We start from the raw sequence: 16757 nt of genomic DNA, 5'->3' as shown, positions 1-16757 counted from the left end.
AGGACCTTGGAGTTTGGCGATTTTCCATGAACTTCTGGTACTGAATTTTTATTGCCAACTCTGACAATTTGTTTTCCCTGAACTCTGTCGGGGGGGGACTAAGCAACTGACAAAACCCAGGCAGGAGTGTGTGTGTGCATGTGTGTGCATGTGTGTCTCCTTGTTGAGAAGTGGGAAAGAGGAAGGGAGACATCTGGAGTGGAAAAGAGGGTCAGAAAAATCCTGGAAACAAAATCTTTCCTCTCCACTAAATGTTCAGTAAGGATAAACTGATTAGGGAAAACTTGGGAAAACAAACTCCTGTTTTGGGGCAAATACCTAGGGTGGGTTAAGCCTGCTGGTGTCTTGTCCATGGCCTCCCTATCAACTGGGTAGTAAGTTTCTTGGGGACAAAAGCTGGGTCTTCCTGATCTTTTGTTGTTGTTCTTCCAAAGAGCATTGAGAGGGTCTTGCCTTCAGTGGAAGCCAGAAACATCTCTTCAGTGAAATATCATTCACCTTCCAGCATGAGTAGCACCTGGCCAGCAATGTGGGCGGTGCTAGTGTGTTTCTAAGGATCTAACAGCTCAGATCAGCAAGGCTGCCCCTGGAGCTGGGGGTGGGTTAGGCTCCAGAGGCCCCTGCTACTCCACATTGGAGGAAGGGTGGAAAGTTCCCCCGGCCCCCCGACCTTTGAGGGTATCTCAGCTTTGTCAGTGAGGTTGTTATGTCTTTAGCAGTCTGTTGACACACCGGACGGCCTAGGCCTGAATAGTCACGTGACAGGTAGGTTAAAAATGTCAGTAAAACCTCTACAGGAATGTTGCCTTAACCTCAAGACCGTTCTGCTCATTCTTAATGTTGAAAGTCCTGTCTACCACTCAGGTAGAAACATTTGATCTCTCAATTAAAGCTGGTTAGTCTCCCAATTAGTCACAGCTACTTATAATCATTTAGCATTGGAAACCATTCCGGGAGGCCCTCTGGGAAGGATACCGGGAAGGGTGAGGAAATTGCACTCCCCCGAGTACATACTCCCTGTTCACAAATATTGATAAATAGCACAGGTCCCTGGAAAGACTCAAAGAGCAAGGCCAGGTTGGGTTCCACCCGGGCTCCACCCTGCCTGGCTGAGGGAATCTTGGGGAAAGTACTTACCTTTTCCATGCCTCAATTGCCTTATCTGTAAAATGGGCTTAACGAATTTAAAGTTCCTGGAAAAACTGATACATAATAAGTGCCCGCCCTTGCTGTCTGTGTTGTTATCATGGACAGAAGACTTGGATTCAGAGCACGGAGCATCACCCCAGGATGCAGTAGGGGGTATGCATGAGTGAACGGTGGTGAAGACCGGAAGTGCGGGGAGGGGGACGAAGAGGAGGGGGACGGAGTGTTGTGCGTGTTGTGACATCACGTTCAAGAGGAGGAGGGGAGACGGGGCAGGGTGGTGGCTGCAGAGCACGTGCAAACACAGGTTTGAACGTTGTCTTCTGGAGAGAGTGGTGGCCCATCCAGGTTGGCGCGGGGGGTTCTTTTAAAGGGCAGTGGGACAAGGTGGAAAGGCATGCGGAGGTAGCTGCAGGAGGGCCTTGGGTGCCAGGAGAGGAGCTTTGGCCATTTTGGTCCTTGCGCTGCAGACTTTGAGTACAGCTCTGATAGGCGGTGCCCGTGCTCTGTTGAGAACATGAATCTGGATGCCGGGCGCGGGAGGGGCCGTGAGAGAGAAACAGAAGAGGGATGCGGCAGCACAGTCCCTCGGGGATGGATCAGGCCGCCGCGAGTGGAAGCCAGAAGCTCTGGCTACATTTCCCCGAATCCTCCGTGCCCGGATGGATTTTGAGCCCAGGGGTGACTCTTGGGTCTCCTCGCCTCCAGGATGCTGAGAAGAGATCCCTGCAGTGTCCCCAGGGCACATGGCAGGGGCGGTGGGCACAGTAGGAAGAGGCCCGGCGTCTGAAACATGCAAAGACCTGAATGAAAGGTCCTGCAGCATCGCCGGGAGCTCCCATCCGTGGGTGTCATTACAAGAGGCTTGGGAGGTTGGCAGAAGAGCGAGGGCATAGGAGACCCCAGGCCTGGCCTGGACTGGTCCAGATTCTGATAACAGGAACTGTGACAGACGAGCTGTCTGTGGGCCAGCCTTGCCCAGGTTTATGGCTCAGTCATTTGAGAAGAGAGACACAGCCTGTGAACTGTTAGGAGTGAATGCTCAGTGGAGAGCGTGGTATTTCGAAAGGGCTTGGCACGTTTTCTGAATGTTTCTGGCTGCCTGCCGGGCTCAGAGTTTCCTGTTTCTAGTTCCCCACATGTGTCACAGCTGAGGATTAAAGCCCTAAGAGGCATCACCGGAGCCCACTTTCTCCTTTCTCTCAGCCTCTGCACAGCTGGGTCTCCTGACAAGCTGTGAGGCGTCCCTCTCCTACGTACAGACCAGACCCAAAGCTCTTTGGGAAAGAAAAGTGCAATTAGCAACTCCATCCAGGACTGACTTCTAAATGCACTTTTGTTTTTAATAACCACCGTCAACTCAGCGGGCTCCAACCAGGGACAGAAACCCTGCGGGCTGACCCTGACTTACCACCTCCCTTGGGGCCAGCCGTTCCCAAAGCCTCCAACCATAAGGAAAGGGGACGGTAAGATGATTGATTTGCACTTTGGTTTTCGTTTCTGTATTTTTTTCCCCTCCTTTTCCCTTTGTTTACTTATACACTGATGAATTATTTAAGAGGGGCCAATGGAATCTGATAAAACTGACAATGTCATGCTGTTTGTTTAGACAAGATGTGAAGGATTTCTTGGAGTTATGTGGCCCTGTGGCCATATTTAACCCTAAGTGTGTCTGTGAGCCCTATTAAAAGATCACCTATGATTACATATGTTTTATTCCATGGAAGATTAACTATGAAATATGTGGGAGATATATTTTATGACTATATACTACCTATAAGGCATCAATAGTTATGTGTCTTTTGGTAAATCACGAGGTTTAACCAAAGGATGTTGTAAAGTTCTTTTAAAATGCTGTAGTAGATGTTAGAATTAAGACATTTTATGACTTTCCTTCATGCTTCTACAGTTCTAGAGGGGCATAACCTGGGCCTGTGTTTGGCTGACGGCATTGCATTGCTATAAACAGATATCACCGATTGCATTTAAAATTATAATATATTGTTTTAGCAAGATTTGTGCATGCTTCCTTCCATAAGAGCTTACAATGGAATCTTTTTTTTTTAACGTCTTTATTGGAGTATAATTGCTTTACAGTGATGTGTTAGTTTCTGCTTTATAACAAAGTAAATTAGCTATACATATAACATATACCCCCATATCCCCTCCCTCCCTCCCTCCTAATCCCACCCCTCTAGTTGGTCACAAAGCACCGAGCTGATCTCCCTGTGCTATGAGGCTGCTTCCCACTAGCTATCTGCTTTACATTTGGTAGTGTATATATGTCCATGCCACTCTCACTTCATCCCAGCTTACCCTTCCCTCTCCCCGTGTCCTCAAGTCCGTTCCCTATGTCTGTATCTTTATTCCTGTCTTGGCCCTAGGTTCTTCAGAACATTTTTTTTTTTTAGATTCCATATATATGTGTTAGCATACGGTATTTGTTTTTCTCTTTCTGACTTACTTCACTCTGTATGACAGACTCTAGGTCCATCCACCTCACTACAAATAACTCAATTTCGTTTCTTTTTATGGCTGAGTAATATTCCATTGTATATATGTGCCACATCTTCTTTATCCATTCATCTGTTGATGGGCACTTAGGTTGCTTCCATGTCCTGGCTATTGTAAATAGAGCTGCAGTGAACATTGTGGTACATGACTCTTTCTGAATTATGGTTTTCTCAGGGTATATGTCCAGTAGTGGGATTGCTAGGTCATATGGTAGTTCTATTTGTAGTTTTCTAAGGAACCTCCATACTGTTCTCCATAGTGGCTGTATCAATTTACATTCCCACCAACAGTGCAAGAGAGTTCCCTTTTCTCCACACCCTCTCCAGCATTTATTGTTTCTAGATTTTTTGATGATGGCCATTCTTACTGGTGTGAGGTGTTACCTCATTGTATTTTTGATTTGCATTTCTCTAATGATTAATGATGTTGAGCATTCTTTCATGTGTTTGTTGGCAATCTGTATATCTTCTTTGGAGAAATGTCTATTTAGGTCTTCTGCCCATTTTTGGATTGGGTTGTTTGTTTTTTTGTTATTGAGCTGCATGCACTGCTTGTTAATTTTGGAGACTAATCCTTTGTCAGTTGCTTCATTTGCAAATATTTTCTCCCATTCTGAGGGTTGTCTTTTTGTCTTGCTTGTGTTTTCCTTTGCTGTGCAAAAGCTTTTAAGTTTCTTTAGGTCCCATTTATTTTTGTTTTTATTTCCATTTCTCTAGGAGGTGGGTCAAAAAGGATCTTGCTGTGATTTATGTCATAGAGTGTTCTGCCTATGTTTTCCTCTAAGAGTTTTATAGTACCTGGCCTTACATTTAGGTCTTTAATCCATTTTGAGTTTATTTTTGTGTATGGTGTTAGGGAGTGTTCTAATTTCATTCTTTTACATGTAGCTGTCCAGTTTTCCCAGCACCACTTACTGAAGAGGCTGTCTTTTCTCCATTGTATATTCTTGCCTTCTTTATAGAAAATAAGGTGACTATATGTACATGAGTTTATCTCTGGGTTTTGTATCCTGTTCCATTGATCTATATTTCTGTTTTTGTGCCAGTACCATACTGTCTTGATTACTGTAGCTTTGTAGTATAGTCTGAAGTCAGGGAGCCTCATTCTTCCAGCTCCATTTTTCTTCCTCAAGATTGCTTTGGCTATTCGGGGTCTTTTGTATTTCCATACAAATTGTAAATTTTTTGTTCCAGCTCTGTGAAAAATGCCATTGGTAGTTTGATGGGGATTGCATTGAATCTGTAGATTGCTTTGGGTAGTATATTCATTTTGACAATGTTGATTCTTCCAATCCAAGAACATGTTATATCTCTCCATCTGTTTGTATCATCTTCAATTTCTTTCATCAGTGTCTTATAGTTTTCTGCATACAGGTCTTTTGTCTCTTTGGGTAGGTTTATTCCTAGGTATTTTATTCTTTTTGTTGCAATGATAAATGGGAGTGTTTCCTAATTTCTCTTTCAGATTTTTCATCATTAGTGCATAGGAATGCCAGAGATTTCTGTGCATTAATTTTGTATCCTGCTACTTTGCCAAGTTTATTGACTAGCTCTAGTAGTTTTCTGGTAGCATCTTTAGGATTCTCTATGTATAGTACCATGTCATCTGCAAACAGTGACAGCTTTAATTCTTCTTTTCCGATTTGGATTCCTTTTATTTCTTTTTCCTCTCTGATTGCTGTGGCTAAAACTTCCAAAATTATGTTGAATAATTGTGGTGAGAGTGGACAACCTTGTCTTGTTCCTGATCTTAGAGGGAATGGTTTCAGTTTTTCACCACTGAGAACGATGTTGGCTGTGGGTTTGTCATATATGGCCTTTATTATGTTGAGGTAAGTTCCCTGTACACTTACTTTCTGGAGGGTTTTTATCATAAATGGGTGTTGAATTTTTTCGAAAGCTTAAACCATTAGCCAGACTCATCAAGAAAAAAAGGGAGTAGACTCAAATCAATAGAATTAGAAATGAAAAAGGGGAAGTAACAACTGACACTGCAGAAATACAAAGGATCATGAGAGATTACTACAAGCAACTCTATGCCAGTAAAATGGACAACCTGGAAGAAATGAACAAATTCTTAGAAAAGCACAACCTTTTGAGACTGAACCAGGAAGAAGCAGAAAATATAAACAGACCAATCACAAGCACTGAAATTGAGACTGTGATTAAAAATCTTCCAACAAACAAAAGCCCACGACCAGATAGCTTCAGAGGTGAATTCTATCAAACATTTGGAGAAGAGCTAACACCTATCCTTCTCAAACTCTTCCAAAATATAGCAGAGGGAGGAAAACTCCCAAACTCATTCTATGAGGCCACCATCACCCTGATACCAAAACCAGGCAAAGATGTCACAAAGAAAGAAAACTACAGGCCAATATCACTGATGAACATAGATGTAAAAATCCTCAACAGAATACTAGCAAACAGAATCCAACAGCACAATAAAAGGATCATACACCATGATCAAGTGGGGTTTATCCCAGGAATGCAAGGATTCTTCAATATAAGCAAATCAGTCAATGTCATACACCATATTAACAAACTGAAGGAGAAAAACCATATGATCATCTCAGTAGATGCAATGGACTCTTAAATGCTTGAGCATGGTTGCTGTTGTTGCTGTTTGTTTTTATTTTTATTGGGCTCTGGAAACTTATTCCCTTTGCTGGGCCTAGGGAATCACTCAGACATTGGGACTGTCCATCACCCCCAGAGCAGAGGCCTGTATAGCTCAGGGAGCCCTGGTCAGCCTTCACTGTTTTGAGCATGCTTCCTCAGAGGCTTTGAAAATGTTACATCTGGAATTGCAAGGAAGACTCTAGGCTCTCAGGGTTTGGTCAACATTGCCTTGTATTTCTTATTGGACACCCTTGACCTCTCTGTGTCCTATAATAATGTTGTTGTGTGAAAGAATAAGAAAATGGGACAGAATCTGAGATATTAAAGAAAGGAAGGAAGAGAACAAAAATGAGGTTAAGCATTCAATTCAATTCAACTTAAAACTTCCTCTTCTTCTTATGCCAAATGTGACTTTGCACTGTGGGTGTGAGGGTGTGAAGGGCTGGATGGTGGGAAGGACATTTCAAAAGGTGCAGTGAGTGACTAGCTGGTTTGGTGAATCACCATGTCCACCCACAGGCAACTGGAGGCCACCATGTGTGTGCTGGGGGCCGGGGGGAACTCTGTGCTCACTGAAAACATGTGGATAGTTGGGGAAAGGGAACAGACATACCATCTGGAAGGAGTAGGGACACTTCTCAAGATGAATTTGATCTTCTTAATAGTGATGATGAATTTTATTTTATTTTTTTAAAAAATGTATTTTTTAGAGTTTCTTCAACATTTATTCCAATTTGCTTTATATTATTATACTTCTAATAGTTTTTCACAGTTATTTAAATTTAAAAGTTAACTTATAAATTAGTGCATTTTATTTTTTAAAAAATTTTTATTGGAGTATAGTTGATTTCATGTTGTGTTAGTTTCAGGTGTACAGCAGAGTGAATCAGTTATACATATATCCACTCTTTTTTAGATTCTTTTCCTATATAGGTCATTACAGAGTGTTGAGTAGAGTTCCCTGTGCTATACAGTAGGTTCTTATTATCTATTTTATATATAGTAGTGTGTATATGTCAGTCCCAATCTCCCAGCTTATCCCTCACCCCTCCTTTCCCCCAATAACCATAAGTTTGTTTTCTACATCTGTGGCTCTATTTCTGCTTTGTAAATAAGTTCATTTGTTACCTTTTTTTAGATTACACATATAAGTGATATCATATGATAAAAATGTATTTTTTATTGAAGTGTTGTTGATTTAGAATGTTTCAGGTGTACAGCAGAGTGGTTCAGTTATACACATATATCTATTCTTTTTAAGTTTCTTTTCCATTATTGGTTATTACAAGATATCCAGTATAGTTCTCTGTGCTATACAGTAGGGCCTTGTTGATTATCTATTTTATATATAGTAGTGTGTATCTGTTAATCCCAAATTCCCAGTTTATCTCTCCTCCCCCACCACCTTTCCCCTTTGGTAACCATAAGGTTTTTTTTTCTATGTAAGTCTGTTTCTGTTTTGTAAATAAGTTCATTTGTATCATTTTTTTTAAGATTCCACATATAAGTGATATCATATAATATTTGTCTTTCTCTGTCTGACTTTACACAGTATGATAATCTCTAGGTCCATCCATGTTGCTGCAAATGGCATTATTTCATTCTTTTCTTATGGCTACATAATGTTCCATTGTATAAATATACCACATCTTCTTTATCCTTTCAATCTGTCGATGAGTAGTGACGAATTCTGAAAGATGCTTATGGCCTGTCTCTACTCAACATTCAGTTGTGTTTTTTTTTAATTTATTTATTATTTTTGGCTGCAGTGGGTCTTCGTTGCTGTGCACGGGCTTTCTCTAGTTGCAGCGAGCGGGGGCTACTCCTTGGTGCGCTGAGTGGGCTTCTCATTGCCTTGGCTTCTCTTGTTGTGGAGCATGGGCTCTAGGCACGTGGACTTCAGTAGTTGTGGCGCGTGGGCTTCAGTAGTTGTGGTTCAAGGGCTCTAGAGAGCAGGCACAGTAGTTGTGGCACGTGGGCTTAGTTGCTCCGCGGCCTGTGGGATCCTCCCGGACCAGGGCTCGAACCCGTGTCCCCTGCATTGTCAGGCAGACTCCCAACCACTGCACCACGAGGGAAGTCCCCACATTCAGTTTTTAATCTTTAACCTACAAACCCTTTGGGGCTCTGTTAACTTGCTGAGGAGAGAAACTCCACAGGAGAGGTCACGGAGTGGCTAGGATCCACTTCTGAAATATAGCCTTTAAAAACATACACAGACAGAACATGCTCATGGTCAAAAATAAAATTAAAAAAGAATACATAGAGGGCTTCCCTGGTGGCGCAGTGGTTGAGAGTCCGCCTGCCGATGCAGGGGACACGGGTTCGTGCCCCGGTCCGGGAAGATCCCACATGCCGCGGAGTGGCTGGGCCCGTGAGCCATGGCCGCTGAGCCTGCGCGTCCGGAGCCTGTGCTCCACAACGGGAGAGGCCACAACAGTGAGGGGCCCGCGTACCACACAAAAAAAAAGAATACATAGAGATAAATGCAAAAGGTGAAACATAAAAACCTAACATTGTGAGATAAATACTGTTAGTGTTTTGGTGGGTATGGTTTTCTCTGAACACATTTACATTTTTGACAAAACATGCTTGTACTGTACATGATGTTTTATCACCTGCTTTTCCCTTTCAGCAATATGCTGTGAGCGTTTTACCATGCTAATGTATTTCTTCCTACAAAAGCTTTTTAATCACATTACACAGATGATGTGTTAAATCATGTTGGTATATTTGATGTTTTTCTTTTCTATTTTTAACATTCCCCAAACTAACATTCCTATAGGGAAACCTATGCCTCTCTTCCTGATTATTTCCTTGGAATAAATTCCCAGAGGTCAAAGGGCACGAGCATATTTGAAGGTCTTGCTTCTCTTACTAAATTTTTCTAGGAAAGCACTAGTCGTGTATACTCCCTCCAGCACTGTATGGACACCCTTTTCTCACACTTTCACCAGCATTGGGTTTTTCACCTTTTTTTTTTCTAAAGTGTACTAATCTGGTAACTGGCCAAGAGTATTTTGTTGTCTTAATTTGCTTCAAGGCCACTTTTTGTGAAACCTTCTGGCTTCCCATTCTGCCCCTTTAGGTTCAGCTTCTTGTCTTTTTTTGGTTACATTATCAAACCAATCCTCTCTCACAGTAACTTTTGCCAACCTAATTTCTGAGGCCTTTGACCTCATTTGACGTCTCTCAGCAAGTCCGCCCAGAGTGTGTGGGAGTCAAATGCTTTTGCTCTGACTTTTTATTTACCGTTTGAACAACTGAGCGCAAACCTCGGTCTTTATGATTTGATCTCCTTTTATCTCTACAATTTAGAGGTAAAAGGACTGACTTTCCACTCCACCACATGATCCTACTGGGAAGATAAAGAGAAAAGCTAGAGGAATGTTCTTTAAATAGAAACAAAGTAAAAATACCAAATGGTACTATTACTAGTGTTAATATGAAGTTTGCTTATATTATAGCCTTACCTTATAGAGCATCTAGTTTTGGGAGAGCTGCGTGCTGACATTTTGACAATGTCTTCTAATTCTAAACTTGGAAGGTTGTGCGTGTTACAACATGTTTCTTGGTTCCTAGATTCAGTAGCACGTGGACATACTTTAGATTAAAAACAGGTTTTATTTTGTTGCTTCTTTATCTCACCTGCACATGGGATAATATGCCATTCTTCTCATATTGCATTTTCACCATCCACTTGCTTCACTCTGATCCCCAGTGAGAGCCTCTGAAAGGTAGGGGCTGGTTTTATGTGTTTCTCTCTCTCCTGGGCCTGGTTTGGGGTCTGACACCCTGTGAGGGCTTGACGAATGTTTCTCGCATGAGTCAGTGGAAGGGAGCTAGGAACGTTTTTACCCAACTCTGCAGGGAAATGAACATCCCCAAAAGGAATTACAGAGGATTTAAAAATGGAGCTTTATCTGGGACATATTGATTGTTTTCTTGGTTTAGTTTAGTGTGGGTTGGTTTCTCTTTCTACTGAGTAAGACTTTAAAGCTCTTAATGGATGTTAAGCAAATGAATACAAACCCAGGGTAGACTCAGGAAAACGGAGATCGCAGCTTTTGTTAGTGCGAGTCCCATGGACTTGGCATGTATGGGAAGCTTTGCAGGAGGTACAGAGTTTCACTCTGACCCTCAGCTCAGTGGTCGGTTGTTAATATTGGGATCAAATGAACATTTCGCAATCGTTTGAACCTGGTATTGAATAAGTAATGATGATGGCAAATAACCAACAGAGCACTTTCTACATGTGAGACCTGGTTCTAAGTGCCCTGTGTACGAGGTAGTCTTTATTATTATCTTACTTTGCGACTAAGAAATGTAAGTGCAGGGACATGATTTGCCTAAAGTCACATCAGTACTTAGTGCACGACTGGGCTTCATGACACGGTCTCTAGCGAGAATAAAAACAGATAGCTTGCGTGCTTTTGAATAGATGACACACAGTTTAAAAGGCTTTAAAAAGGTTATTCAGCGAAGTCTTTCCCTCTTTCTCACCAATAGGTTGATAGTTAATAGTTTCTTCCACCTCTTTGACACTGTGTTAGTCAGGGTTCTCTCTCTGGAGAACCAATAGGAGATTGATATATATGTAGATATGTAGGTATCGATATAGCTATATCAATCTCCTCTTGGTTATATATGTGTCTATCTGTCTATATGTATCTGTCTAGGAATAGACTTATTATAAGGTGTGGATTGGCTTATGCCATCATGGAGGCTTGAGAAGTCCCAGGATCTGCCATCTACAAGCTGTAGACCAAGGAAAGCAGATGGTGTAGTTAGAAGGTTGAGAGTTAGAAAGCAATGGTGTAGACACCAGTCTCGTCTGAAGGCCTAAGAACCAGGAGTGCCAAGGGCAGGAGAAGACCGACATCCTCACTCAAGTTGTCAGGCAGAGTTCATTCAACCTTCCTCTGCCGTTTTGCTCTATTTAGGCCCCCAAAGGATTGGATGGAGCCCATCCACACTGGGGAGGGCCATTTGCTTTACTCAGTTCACCAATTCACGTGCTAATCTCTTCCAGACACACCCTCACAGACACACCAGCTATCTGGGCATCCCATGGTCCAGTTCGGTTGACATATAAAATTAATCATCACACGTGCCAGTGACGTACACTCATCTGTACCTGGTTCCAAATCTGCGTCTAACGAGCTGCTTTTTAGCCTTTTGCTGACTAGTAAGTTGTTTGCAGTCTTCTGCTATTACAACCAATGTTGCAATGAATAACAAACAGCCATGCCTGTGTCGTTTTGCAGAAGTGCTAGCAAGCGTATTTGTTGGCTAAATTCCTAGAAGTGGCACTGCTGGGTCAGAGGCTTGTGTGCGTTTGTGATTTGCCCACCCACCTCCCATCAGGTTATAACAGTTAACAACTCTGCCAGGAATGTTTGAGAAAATGTTTCTCTACACGTATGTCGACACAGTATGCTACCAAGCTGTGGTTTTTTGTTGTTGTTGTTGTTTTTATTTTTTAGCTTTGGTGATCTTATAGGGGGAAGAGGTTAACTCTGTGTGTTTTCGAATTTTTCATATCTCATATCATTGCTGAGGGGTTTTTTTAGACTATTTTTTTATTTTTTAAAATTTTTATTGGAATGTAGTTGATTTACAATGTTGTGTTAGTTTCAGGCGTACAGCAAAGTGAATCAGTTATACACATACGTGTATCCACTCTTTTTTAGATTCTTTGCCCATATAGGTCATTGCAGAGTATTGAGAAGAGTTCCCTGTGCTATACAGTAGGTCCTTATTAGTTACCTATTTTATGTATAGTAATATGTATATGTCAAGCCCAATCTCCTAATTTATCCACTCCCCCTTATCTCCTGGTAAGCGTAAGTTTGTTTTCTACATCCATGACACTACTTCTGTCCTGTAAATAAGTTCATTTTTACCCTTTCTTTAAGATTCCACATATAAACGATATCATATGTTTGTCTTTCTGTGTCTGACTTACTTCACTCAGTATGACAATCTCTAGGTCCATCCATGTTGCTGCAAATGGCAATATTCCATTCTTTTTTATGGCTGAGTAATATTCCATTGTATACATGTACCACATCTTCTTTATCCATTCCTCTGTTGATGGACATTTAGGTTGCTTCCATGTCCTGGCTATTGTAAATAGAGTTGCAATGAACACTGAGGTGCGTGTACCTTTTTGAATTATGGTTTTCTCCTGGTATATGCCCAGGAGTGGGATTGCTGGGTCATGTGGTAGTTCTATTTAGACTTTATTTTTTAAGAGCAGTTTTAAGTTTACAGAAAAATTGAGAGGAAGGTACGGATATTTCCCATATACCCCCTGCTCCACACGTGTATAACCTGCTCCATTAGCAGTATGCCCCACTCCCCAGAGGGATACATTCGGTACAACTGATGAACCTACACGGACACGTCATTATCACCCAAAGTCCGTAGCTTACCTTAGAGTTCACTCTTGGTGTGGTACATTCTATGTGTTTAGACAAATACAGAATGACGCGTATGCATCATTATGGTATCATACAGAGTATTTTCACTGCCCTAAAGGTCCTCTGTGCTCTGCCTGTTCATCCCTCCTCCCCCCCGCCCCCTGGCAACTACCAATCTTTTTATTGTCTCTATAATTTCACCTGTTCAGAATGTCATATAATTGGAATCATATATTATGCAGCCTTTTCAGATTGGCTTCTTCCCTTAGTATTATTCATTGAAGGTTTCATCATGTCTTGTCATGGCTTGATAGCTCATTTCTCTTTAGCACTGAATAATATTCCATTGTCTGGATGGACCACTGGTGATTCATCCATTCCCCTGCTGAATGGTATCTTGGTTGCTTCCAAGTTTGGACAGTTATTAATAAAGCTTCTATAAACATCCATGTGCAGGTTTTTGTGTGGATATAAGTTTTCGACTCCTTTGGGTAAATACCAAGGAGAGTGATTGCAGGATCGTACTGCAAGAGTATGTTTAGTTTGGTGAGAAACTGTCAGACTGTCTTCCAAAGTGGCTGCACTGTTTTGCACCCCCTCCAGCAGTGAATGAGGGTCCCTGGTGCTACACATCTTTGACAGCATCTGCCGTCAGTGTTGTGGATTTTGGCCATTCTAATAGGTGTGTAGTGGCATTGAGATTGTTTTAAAACCGGCTGTGATCATGACGATTGTTTTCTGAGCCTCGTGGGTGTCCAGCCATGGGATGCTGCAGTAGGGCAGGGCACACAGAGGGGCCGGGCAGTAGCCCAAGTCGAGTGTGTGATGAGCGTCGTGAAAGACACAGATGGCTGCTGAGACAGTGGCTAAGGGGCTGGGTCTACGTTACCTGGTGATGGGGGGTCCTTGTGAGGAGGCGTGAGGTCTGAGGCAGAGGGAACAGCGGCACTTGAGCCCGGGGTGGGGGGGCAGGAGAATGGGGCCAGATCACGGTGGCGTAGACAGAGATGGGGCCAGATCACAGTGGCGTAGACAGAGATGGGGCCAGATCACGGTGGTGTAGACAGAGATGCGGCCATGGTAAGGAGCTTGGGTTTCATTCTGAACTTCCCAGTCACAGGCTGGGGAGATGGTGCCAGAGTGTGTACAGTCTTACCTCCCAGACCACAAGTGCTCACCTGTGTGATATTAGGGAAGCCCAGTCCCTGTGCCCGAGCACTGGGGGCCGTCGTTGTATTTACCATGAGAGATGGTGGCAGGGCAGACATGTCCTGGCACGCAGGACACTGTGCTGTCTCGCCCAGCCCTGGATTCCTGGGTGTGTGACAAGCGACAGGTGCTTTGCCTGAACGTGGCCGTGGAGACATTCCACAGGCACGCACTCTGCCTCTCCCAGGAATGAAACGAGGTGTACAAAGGGCATTCTTGCTCATCCCCTCACGCTTTGCTAAATTAACTGAGGGTTCTGAGAAATGATTCATGAGCGTCCAGTCCGGACTGAGCCCCGTGCTCGGTGCTTCCGGTGCCGAGAGGAGTCGGAGGATGGGAAAACACAGAGGAAGAAAGTGAGCAGCGGCTTCTTACTTTCTTACTTACAGTTTCGAGACAGAATTAACATCAATGATCAAAAGGCAGGCGGAGGGGGCAGCAGAGAGGCCCAGGCGCCTCTGGTTCCAGATGAGAACCCCGGCCTTGCAGACCACTGCGGGGGCCTGTTTGGTGCTGTGGAGTCCATGGGGCTGGAGCTTCTCATGTCCTTCTCTGTAGGTGCAGGTAGGGTGTTCCTTCTATGTTTAGAGGTGAAGAATCAAGAGCTTTCCTCAAGGCCACGGGGTGGGCCAAGGGTGGAGCTGGGACTAGCCCGATTCTGAGCTCCCTGAGGATGCTCTCCAGGCATCCCCAAATGGAGCAAAATTCCTCAGCCTCATCGCTGGGGAAGGCCTGGAGGAGAGGCGCTCTCTCTGCCCCGCATCCTCTTTCACTTTGGCCCCTCTGGTTCCAGTATCATGGGGCAGCTTGGCTTCCGAGCCTGTAGCACTGGCAGAGCCCTGCAGAAGGGCTGGGCCACACCCTCACGTGCCTGATGGTTCAGGCTGTAAGCCCAGAGTTGCTTCTATCTTGGGAAGGAACATAGGGGACCGAGGTCAAGTATTGTTGGTCGGGCTCTCAGGCCCCTATCTAGGGCACAACTGGTGATTAGAGTGGGGATTAGCGCATGTGCGTGCGTGTGTGTGCGTAGGTGGTGTGTCTGAATGAAGGCTTCAGGACCTGCTGGCCCAGAAGATGTGTTCAGGGTTGCAGGTTTCCATGGAGATAGGACCACCTGGGCAGGAAGTGGGACAGCTGTGAGATCAGTTAACACCTCAGCTAGCTTTGCTTCCTGGTCCAGGGAGAAGAGGGCAGGCAGGGTTTGCTCTGGAGGAGAAGGGATTCCACAGATGAGTTCCAGATGCTCAACTCAGACAGAGTGGCCCAATCCAACACAACATGGGGTGGGGTTGGGACTTGTCTAGTGGTAATGATAAGGAGGTAAAAGAGGCACAGCCAAAGGGATACTTACAAAGGAAAAGCCCAGAAAACATATTTAGAAAACTTGAACGGGGCTTCCCTGGTGGCGCAGTGGTTGAGAGTCCGCCTGCCGATGCGGGGGACACGGGTTCGTGCCCCGGTCCGGGAAGTTCCCACATGCCACGGAGCGGCTGGGCCCGTGAGCCATGGCCACTGAGCCTGCACGTCCTGAGCCCGTGCTCCGCAGCGGGAGAGGCCACAGCAGTGAGAGACCCGCGTACCGCAAAACAAAACAAAGACAAAACTTGAACGGCATCTGTGCTAATTGTAATTAAAATAAACATTTCAGGATTCATAGATTTTTAGGCTCTTGGTTTTCCGATATCTGTGTTCAATCTGTTCATGACAATGACTAAAATTTCAGTGAGAATATTAGCAAGTTTGACGTCTGAAGGCTTCAGACATTCTCCGAATCAATGAACAAATGAATGATGATGTTGCTATAGAACTAGGCGATGGCGTGATTGTGTCTTTTGTGGAGGTTTGCCTTTTTTGTCACTTGAGGGGAAATTATTGGAAGTGGACACACTTATACATTATCCTCTTTTTTCTGAAGATGCTGAACTTCCTGGCTGAGGTAAGCAGTGTTGGTTTGTTTGACTGTATCCACTCAGCCACTTACGCCAACGATATATTCCAACATGGCTGCAAACCCAACACATTCCACAGCCATGAGTATGACCCCAGAGGTTGATGTGGTTTCCCTCATTCAATTCCTGGACTTAGTGAGAGGGCAGAACTTGACTGGAAATCATGGGACAACTTTTCTCAGATCATTTATTACCTGGATTTCAATTGCTGGTTCTTTGACCACATCGCTCTGGGCAGATCTGCCGCTGTCCTGAATGAACCAGGGTCAGCTGTCATCTGGCTCCTCCTGGCGGCGTCTAGGTGCTTTACAGACATTACCTGTGCTCTGTACAGAGGTTTTGCTGTTTTCAATTTGTCCCAAAGGAAGATGGGGGGCAGAGCTAGCAGATTTAGGCAGGTACCATCTCCAGATGGTGGCAGGTGAATGACAGAGTCAGGATTTGAACCTGAGTCAGTTGGGCTCCCAAACCTCTTCGCGTTTCACTGTGCTGATATGATAACGGGACCCAAAGAAGGGAAGTGCTAGTCGATGAATAATTCTTTTTGAGATGTATTTGAACTCATATTTCTATGAGTGCCGAAGCTTTCAGAGTTCGTTCACGGGAGGAACATGATTAAGGCTCCCTTCTACCATTTCTTATGGGAACTTATCATCCAAGCTGGCACCTGGTACCTGTAAGCTAGTTTTTAAAGAAGGCGTTCTGTACAAGGGTTATTTTCCAGCCTCTGAAATGGTCTGTAGATAATATTTAAGCTACAACCAATACAATACATATTATAAAGTAAAAATTCAACTATAATAGGAACTCAACAGATATTTCTCTGGAAGGATTAAACATGCCCTGCCTGAAATAGGTGGGAGAAACCTGGTTTCACAGATTGTATCATCTAT

At 43.8% G+C, this 16757-nt stretch overlaps 1 protein-coding gene and 1 non-coding gene across 4 annotated transcripts in view; one reads left to right on the top strand and one right to left on the bottom strand.

Moving 5' to 3' along the window:
* Positions 1-2293: 2293 nt before the first annotated feature.
* Positions 2294-16757, top strand: part of IL1R1 (interleukin 1 receptor type 1) — an 87356-nt gene continuing 72892 nt past the window's right edge. For 2 of the 3 annotated variants that reach the window (XM_067704064.1, XM_067704065.1), the window contains exon 1: positions 2295-2612. The gene's annotated coding sequence lies outside the window, so the exon portion shown is untranslated. Of the gene's footprint in view, positions 2613-16757 lie in introns of all 3 variants that reach the window. The other variant, XM_067704067.1, reaches the window with a different exon arrangement.
* On the bottom strand, positions 6340-6422 carry LOC137206246 (small nucleolar RNA SNORD86). The gene has a single exon (XR_010934563.1). It is a non-coding gene; the product is annotated as a small nucleolar RNA SNORD86 (small nucleolar RNA).

Source organism: Pseudorca crassidens, chromosome 14 (genome assembly GCF_039906515.1).
Source record: "Pseudorca crassidens isolate mPseCra1 chromosome 14, mPseCra1.hap1, whole genome shotgun sequence".
NCBI lineage: Eukaryota > Metazoa > Chordata > Mammalia > Artiodactyla > Delphinidae > Pseudorca > Pseudorca crassidens.
Note: the sequence above shows the minus strand (reverse complement) of the source record. Positions and strands in the feature narration are given on the sequence as shown.